Source organism: Periplaneta americana, chromosome 12 (genome assembly GCF_040183065.1).
Source record: "Periplaneta americana isolate PAMFEO1 chromosome 12, P.americana_PAMFEO1_priV1, whole genome shotgun sequence".
Classification (NCBI taxonomy): domain Eukaryota; kingdom Metazoa; phylum Arthropoda; class Insecta; order Blattodea; family Blattidae; genus Periplaneta; species Periplaneta americana.
The window spans coordinates 50,615,034-50,624,577 of record NC_091128.1 but is presented as its reverse complement, the minus strand read 5'-3'; the positions used below and the strand labels follow the sequence as shown (position 1 = coordinate 50,624,577).

General features: G+C 35.6%; 1 protein-coding gene across 2 annotated transcripts in view; it reads left to right on the top strand.

Moving 5' to 3' along the window:
• Nucleotides 1-3,144: 3,144 nt before the first annotated feature.
• The window catches only part of Pex7 (Peroxin 7), a 43,505-nt gene continuing 37,105 nt past the window's right edge, over nucleotides 3,145-9,544 (top strand). The window contains exon 1 of one of the 2 annotated variants that reach the window (XM_069841288.1): nucleotides 3,145-3,323. The gene's annotated coding sequence lies outside the window, so the exon portion shown is untranslated. Of the gene's footprint in view, nucleotides 3,324-3,508; nucleotides 3,685-9,544 lie in introns of those variants that run through there. The other variant, XM_069841289.1, reaches the window with a different exon arrangement.

Here is a 9,544-nt window from a genome sequence, read left to right as displayed (position 1 = left end):
TGAGAAGCAAAAACAACAATCTCCATATGGAAAACTTTAATATATTGTTCCACGGTTACTTTGAAGTAAATATACTATGTAAAATTGCTTCTTCGATGTCTATTTACATATGAAAATAGGTTTTGATGGAATTGTCGTTCAGCGAACACCTCAAAATGTTTTTTGCTTAAATTGTAAAATGTTCCGAAGTGGAGATTCCTCACTGAAAAGTTTTAATATATTATTCTACAGTTACTTTGAAGTAAAGATACTATGTAAAGTTGCTTTTCCGAAGTCTATTTACATATGAAAATAGGTTTTGATGGAATTTTCGTTCAGTGAACACCTCAGAATGTTTTTTGCTTAAATTGTAAAATGTTCCGAAGTGGAGATTCCTCACTGAAAAGTTTTAATATATTGTTCTACAGTTACTTTGAAGTAAAGATACTATGTAAAGTTGCTTTTCCGAAGTCTATTTACATATGAAAATAGATTTTGATGGAATTTTCGTTCAGTGAACACCTCAAAATGTTTTTTGCTTAAATTGTAAAATGTTCCGAAGTGGAGATTCCTCACTGAAAAGTTTTAATATATTGTTCTACAGTTACTTTGAAGTAAAGATACTATGTAAAGTTGCTTTTTCGAAGTCTATTCACATATGAAAATAGGTTTTGATGGAATTTTCGTTCAGTGAACACCTCAAAATGTTTTTTGCTTAAATTGTAAAATTTTCCAAAGTGGATATTGCTGACTTTGCTTCTAGGCACCTCAAATATAATATTAAAACTGGAGTTAACTTACGACACACTTTGTCCAACTATAACTTAGCACTTCTGAAGATTTACTAAAACTGCCAGATCGCTAAATTGGGAACTGTGAGCAAAACCAGTAGTAAATAACAATAAACAATCAACTTTTTGAAAATATATAGACAATACATGTTTACTTAAAACAGCAAGGGAAAGCGGGAGCAATAAAATCATAATGCAATGTTGTTTACTTTACCGCTCTTATGTTACCAACGCAATTTTTGAGTCAATTGTCACATATGGGTCAGAATTTTGGACCATCACCGAGAGGAATCGTAAGAGGGTTGAGGCAATAGAGATGGGTGTCGAGGTTGGAGCACATCACCAATGAAGAGATACGGGATTACCAAATGCTGAATAGAAGAAGGAGAAGAGGTCGACCACAGCCACAGTGAAAGAACGGAGTGGAAAAGATGACTGAGGTCACTGAGGAGAGGAATTTGAGGCCTGGAGATGTTCAAGATAAACCTCTCTAGCGACGAAGAGTTGTATGCGGCTGGAGCCGTAGGACCCCCACGTGTTGATGATGATTATGATGTTACCAACCCTATCAATTGTTATCGGCACGTATCGCGGTCCAACTGAAGTTATACCACAGTCTACTATATACAGTCGCGAAGCTCAATATGTAGTAAAAATGCAAACATGGGTAGTTGCCCACCACTAGGATCGCTACTATCGCCTCATCATCGCAGATCTCTCTCCTAATAGACGACAAAATATGTTACACTTTCGTTGTGTTCTTTTGGAAAAATTAACACCTTCCTTCCATTATTTAAATATTAAATGCATAAAGTTAATTTATTATTTTAATGAAGTATGTTAAATTCCACGATAAACTCGAAAATACCTGCAAGAAATAGGTTACTATTATTTTTGTTTGTGCAAAACGAACTGAAATTTACTATAATCGCTTCACACATTCAAGATTATAGCGATAATTAACTATGAAGCAATATATATTAATTTTCATTTCCCTTTACAACAATAATAATGGAAATATGAATTAATGGAGTAACTTATGTGTAATGGTACTTGTAGTGTAGGCTTACGTAGTTAACAAAGTGGGATGAGGTTAAGCAATAATAATGACACCAGAATTGGAAATAAAACGTGATCAATAAATTTTATTGTAACAGACTTTTTCTACGTCTCTAGTAAAGTAACAAATAAAAATAACAACAAAATTAACAGCTATAATTAAAAACATATCCCTTGAAAAAAAAGTAGGCCTAAGCAATAATAATCCCACCAGAAATGAAAATAAAACTTGATCAATAAATTTAATTAAAACAAACTTAATTTTTCTACGTCTCTAGTAAAATATTATTATTCCAATTATTGTATTTTAGCGATTAACATTTTCATTATAACCAATAACGAACATTTCACAAGCATCAATGTGAAATACGCAACGAGCTAGCACTCGATGGAAATACGATACAGTCCAAAGTCGACCGTGGACAGTCTATTGTTTCTAGTTGCTAACCACTTGGAGCGCTTTATCACGAGATTTGCAAAAAATCACCTCAAGCTTCGTGACTGTATATAGTAGACTGTGGTTATACTGAAAGCCAGGTTATGAACCGACTAAACCGGAAGCAACATTCTGTTGCTCTCTTTCTGAGCTCTGTTGCCACATAGTGGCGCGAGATTCAAAGCGTGTTCAGTGTTTGTCACCGATATGTTTAAAATAACGACTGTATATAGTTCTCGATAACACTATCAACAATATTAGTAATTAAAATTACTGTTTTTAAGAAAGCACGAGCTAATGACGCTGGTACAAAATGCGACTCGTAATGCACGTGGTACTGCAAATGAACTGGGAAGTTTGGCTTCACAGTCTCCATAATTCCGCTGCCAGATTTTCGTTAGCAGACTACATTTTCACGCGAGGTCCAATGAAAAGCTCCGTTCTCCTTTTCCCCTCCAACCCCCCATATTCAACAGGCTACCCCTCTAACCCGCACTTTCCTCTCGCCCTCCCAACTACTTCCTGTTTAATTGATTCATAACCTGGCTTTTAGTATAGTAACAATGCAGTCATAGCCTCATATCCTGGAAATACCAGATTTTTGTCTGGTCGTTTAAATATTCATGACTTGGAAAGTGTGGCTTATGCAGTACGGTATACATTTTGTGTGAACAATTTATGCTCATTAATTTTTTGTTATGATATTTTAAATTCAATTAGAATTACATTTTTAATTCTGCCTGCGGACCACCTGTCCCACCTTTGCGGACCACAGGTTGAGGTTGTAGAATCAGTGCCATCTACATTTACTGCTAAGATGCGAAACCTACGATCGTCAAAATCTTTGTTTCAACTCGAACACGTTATATCGACTATTTGCTAAATCGTTTGATGAATCGTTCAAGTTCTTGATATTTGAAGTAGCTGTTAGAGAACATGTGATAATAGTAATGAATGTCATCAATCTTGTGAATGTTATGTACACTAAAAGTGAAAATGAAATATGGACATTGAAATTGCTTCCGAAATAACAATGGTGTGAATTTGTAACAAAACTGGTAAGCATCAAACTGTGAATAATATAGTCGACATCGTACGTACAAAGTAACCTTGTAACTTTTGCTCGAAGCTTTTAGACGATTAACACAAGTAATTATGAGTTTGCAGTTTTTCAGCCAGTACTGGCTTATCGATGAAGGATAAAGATGTAAAAGGGTTAACATTGTTTTACTATAGTGTGCTGTTCGATTTCATCATTTTATAGACTTATAGGCCCGCATATTTTTCCATCCCTAAAATCCAAAACATTTCAAGTTTTCTGGGATGTATGAAAACGCTACTTATAATAACCAAACAATTTAGGAGCTAGCCTTCATGAGCTATTTATGAAACATTCTAATCGACAATTTACAGACCACGGTAAGATCATATCTGAAAATAACCCTACAACTTGAGCTGTGCACCTTCTAAGTATAGGCTTAACGTCAATTTAGGGTAGACCTCAACGTTAACAAGGTTTACATAGATGCACTGTGTGTAAAGCTATACAATGTTATCACGATTTCATGATATGATAAATTAAAATGTAAGCCCAGAGTTATTTAAGAATCTGTGACATGAATTAAGCCTATATTGCAAAATTAAATAATTTTAAGCTGTACTATGATCCACCGTATACATCCAGTAGTTTCCTTTAAGTTCTTGTCATTTTATAGCAGCTTTTCTTATCATATAGATGTGGCAGAGATAGTTCTGATGATTTCGGAAGTGAAAATCGTTGAATTTATACTGAATTTTTTGAAGAGGCATAACAAAAGCCTAAATCTGTCACAGATTCGTATATGCAAGGTGTATAAGCGGAGTACGAAGGGAACTACCTCAGCACTAGTTTAGCTGATTTTTTGTGTAATAGTTAATACAGTGCGGTCTAGAAGACCCTCCGCAGCTTCATTAATTGTAGTAACCCAGGAGGAAGTTGGCACTCCCTCATTCATTCCGGTTTGACATCCTTACACCCCCAGTCCATCATATGCTTGAATTCTCTGCCTTGTGGATTTTCGGCTATACAAGCACTGTGGAGGGTTTTCTCTATCGCACTGTAGATGAGATAGCTTTAACAAGAACATCTATTTTATTGATAGTTTATTTTTAATTCATAATTAACAAAAACTTGCTGTTAAACGACTAGTAGATAGCCTACTTCCCTTCGTACTCCGCTTATACACCTTCAACTGTTTGACAGCTCTTTCATCAGTCATACGAATATAACTTAGGTGACATTAAGAAAGTTCCACACTACTGTACACTCGAATTTTTGTGTTAATATCACGATACACGCTTTTCGTATGCTTTGCATATATCAATCTGACAGGTTAAGTTACCGGTACTTTACGTGTTTGGTATGCCTTCCATATACGAAGTAGTGGCAGGGCAACTTAGTTTAGGCTTTTGGTATGCTTTGCATATACTCAAAATTGTCTAAGAATCCTTTCTAGCTGTCTACCTTCCTTTGGTAAAAGCCTAGGTCACGTAAAACAGATTGTTAGCCTGATGGACTTTCACGACAACCACGTTTATCAATTTCACTACTCTGCCATCTAGTGACTGGAGGCTCTGGTGGTTCTCTCTTTATGTTGCCATTTCATAACATGGGAATGACCAATCTGATATATAATTACAGTATGTAGCAATCTCGTTCGTACAGTAATATTGTTATTAAAAATAGACTATTATGTTAACGAAAATATAATTTATTTTAATGGGTTAAATTAAAATATGAAAAAAAAAAAAAAAAGGTAAAGAATCAGTCGCTGTTTTTCCAGACCAATAGGAGATCGATGACGCGATGTATGACGTCATGCACGATGGCATTACTTGAAAATATGAATTTAATCGGGAGCTACCACTGCCGATACCCCGGCTATAAGTGTTGCAGATCTTTTTGGCATTTGTGAGGAAAGAAGAAGTTAGCAAGCGAGCCTTTATGGTGATGGTCCTCTGCAGGGGTGGGTCAAGCAATGGGCTGGGGTAGACTGGGGAGGAGCAACGACACTAAACAAAAGTATGCTCAGTTGCTTAGAAGAAATTGAAGAGACAATTTTTTGCAAACCTCTGGGGTGATATTCTGCCATTCTTCTGCCACTATTCTTTTGAGTTCCGGAATGGATGTTGCCTTGTTATTTCGGACCCTCCTTTTCAAAATTGGCCACATATGCTCAATGGGATTTAAATCTGCCGATTGAGGTGGCATTTTGAGTTGATAAGGAACATTGCAAATATGAGTCAAGTCTTGACGATTTCGGCGGTGTGTTTAGGGTTATGTTGAAATATATAACTACCCTGGAAGCCCATTTTTTTAAACTGTCTTTCAAATTTGTCATAAAAATATTCTTGTACATCATTTTATCCATAATCATGAATGAAGTGTATGTTTCCGACTCAAGAGGAAGACATACAGGCGCATATCATGATGGAACCACCTCCGTGTTTTATAGTAGGAATAATATTTTCTTTTCTGAAGACAGAGTTTGACATTCTGTTGCAACCATCAGTGCCAAAAATATTTATCTTCGTCTCGTCGGAACATATTACACGATCCCAATAGTCTTACGTGTTCATTTGGAAATAGAAGTCTTTTTATTCTATTTGACTCATTAATAAAAGGTTTCTCATGTGGAACCCTGCTATGACACCCATTTTTCACAATACACAACGAATGGTCTGGTTAGACTTTTATTTTTCTGTAGTTTCTTGTACTTGTAAATGCAGTTTTTCAACATTTAACCTAGGGTCGTGTCGAATTTGTTGTACAATGTACCTTTCATCCCTTACATTTAATTTTCTCTCTTTTGGTTTTTGCCTCAAAATCTTTCAAGAAACTTCATATTTAAATTTGTTTATAATATGTTGGCTGTTGAGTGTGTATTTCCAACAATTTTACTTATTTTCCTTAAATACTCACAGTACCTTTAAGGGCAAGTTGAACAATAACTTTCTTCAGATGTTCTGAAAGCTGCTTTCACTTCACCATCTTGTACGTACTGTCATGCTTGCAAGGTAAAATTGTAAACAAGGGAAGCCGCCACTCAGCAGTAGCAATCAGGAACCAGTTAGCGTGTTCTGAAACAGTGGAGTAGGTAAGTGTAAGTGTACGAACAAAAAAAAAGGTGCATATCCAACACAACAAATAATGGAGATTTCTTTTTAAAATAACAACAAATGTTTTAAAGATACATTATAATTAAATTTGATATTGAATCATATGAATAAACTGTACACAGTTATACTGTATACGTGAAGAAGAAAAAATTATCTTATTTGACAGTTAAATCAGACATTATCACAAAAGGAAAGAGCTGTACGAACAAGACTGTTATATAATGTATGTGGTCAGGGGTAACACTATTGTAAAGAATTACCAAAAGTTATCACTAGACTATATGATCGAAGTCTTCAAGGTAGGACATTTTATTATTATTATTATTATTATTATTATTATTATTATTATTATTATTATTTAAGTCCTCACAGAGAGACAAAAGATGAACATCGAAATATGCCAAAGGAAAATAGAGAGGAAGATAGTTGGTGTTTAACTAAAAGACAAGGTCTCCAACACGGCACTGCAGAAAATTACAGCTTCTGAGAACATCACAGAAAAAGCCCTCATAACGAAGTGGAAGTGGGGTGGTCATGTAGCAAGGCAGCAACAAGGCAGATGGGCGCGAGAAACCACCATGTGGGACCCGTACATAGGAAGGAGAACACAAGGCAGGCCAAGAAGAAGATGGGCAGATACATCAATCAGCAGCTGGGAGGAAATTGGTCAACCATCGCCCGGAACAGGAACGAGTGGAGACAGATAGTGAACAAACTCATATAGATCTAAAATTTGCCAAACTCTAGTGTACCTCACATAGTGAAAGTGAATGTAAATATTATTCATGTGAAATAGCTCATCATGTGAACCACACCAACTGAGCTTCCCCTCCTGTAGGAGACCCTAACCCTTCATGGGACACAGTGGCTTCATTCATTTAGTTTATGTTAGATTATTATTATAGATTTAGTAATTTGTCCTACAGAATATTATCTGTAATAATGACAATTAATATTTGAGGAGAAAAATTCGCTCTGGCACCAGGGATCGAACCCGGGTCCTTGGTTCTATGTACCAAGCGTTCTGACCACTGAGCTACGCCGAATTCAATCCATAGCACCGGACCAAACCCTCCTCCTTCAATGTTTACCTTTGTGGCCTGACTCCAATTAGGCATATATGTTGACATATATGTCCAATGTCAATTGCCATTATATTAGGAGCGCACTCAGTTGAGTGACTTGTTTGGCCGGGATTCCGCAGTTAAATGCACAGTAATCTGTACAGACATATGCACTGCAGCTATGAGAATATTCTAGATTTATTAATTTGTCCTACAGAATAATATCTGTAATATTGCCAATTAATATTTGAGGAGAAAAATTCTGTACAGATTACTGTGCACTTAACTGCGGAATCCCGGCCAAAAAAGTCACTCAACTTGAGTGCGCTCCTAATATAATGGCAGTTGACATTGGACATATACGTCAACATATACAGTATGCCTAACTTGGAGTCAGGCCACAAAGGGAAACATTGAAGAAGGAGGGTTTGGTCTGGTGCTATGGATTGAATTCGGCGTAGCTCAATGGTCAGAGCGCTTGGTACGTAGAACCAAGGACCCGGCTTCGATCCCCAGCGCCGGAGTGAATTTTTCTCCTCAAACATTAATTAGGTTAGGTTAGCTTAGCTTACAAGAAGTCAAAGCACTCTATCCCAGTGGTCTACATGAAGATGACAGCAATTGATGCAGGATTTTCAAGCAGTGTGCTGGAGTTTTTTTTTGTGATGTCAGCACTGGTGACTAAGACTTAAGTGTAATGGCGGGTGTACAAACGAAGTTAGTCTACATTGCCAAAAGTGTGTTTTTTCATCATTATTTTGTTTTGTTTCACTATTCTTGATAGTACGTCATATCATGTGTTTCTCTTCTGAATTGTTTAGTTTCCTGTAATTTCTTTTACCTGATGCTGAATATGTATAATATTATTTATTTTGTGTACTTAAATTAATTCTAATTTCTCACTAATCATTACTATAGTTCTACTAGCTGTTACAGTTATTTATAACACTGCAGTTCATGAAAATAATTAAACATTAGAATGTATGGTAAGCTGAACTTTTAAATGGCACGTGCCTAACGAAAAAATTTGTGTGAAATGACTCATTCACCTCCATTACGATGCACCTCTCATTTTACTTTTTCAACAATATTTCTTCCTCCGAATATAACGCTATAAGATCATTACATTTTCAACTCCATCTTCACAGCAAATCCCATATAAATTAAACTGTTTTCACTTCCGCAGTCACCAGAATTATCTGTTCTCTAGTTTGTTCAAACTTACATTTGAACTCTGTGCTGCACGCCTACTGTACTACATCGTATCAATTAGTCAATCAGATTGAAGTGAAGCCATAATGAATGGCTGGATTATAGGCAGAGTATTTAATTCCTGCTGTCATGTTAATTTGAAAGATCAGTGCACTCATTTAATCAGGTATACTCAGCTGTGAAACTTTTAGCCCTGGTTAAACTTTTTAGATTAATTATTGTTCCCCTTATTTCAACAAACTTTTGATATAAGCCTATGTAGAAGAAGACATTTTAGTATAACTGAATTAGAAGTAAACATGTGTTGGCTGCTCTTTTAATGAAATATTCTAATTATTAAATTAATTACTTTTTTGTATTTGTAACTTTGAGTAGAATTTATGTTCGAATGAGATGGTGATAGCTGACAGGAGGTGGAGACTGTGTGCCAAGATTAGAGTGGGTTAAATGAGGGGACTAGTTAAGTGACATAATTAGAGACCGGATTTTTATGTAATTACATATTATATTCCTTTCAACCTAACCGTATATAAATAACAAATCTTTGTGAATCTTGTAATTACCATTAATATATTCAAATTTGATTCTGGATATTTTTACATATTTACCCCACATTACATATTATGGCTTGGTATTACATAAATCTACATATTTAGGGGTTTTATTCATTTTTACTTCTCTGAAAGGGAGGGGGAAACTTCTGCTGTAGAAGTTTACAATTTGAAAAAATACACAGATTTCAAAAGCTTTTTTACCTACCTAAGAAAGGATATATTTCGGGACGAAACATAACGTCCTTAGTTTCAGAAAGTAATAGAAGCACTCACCCCATACCGCCCACAGTA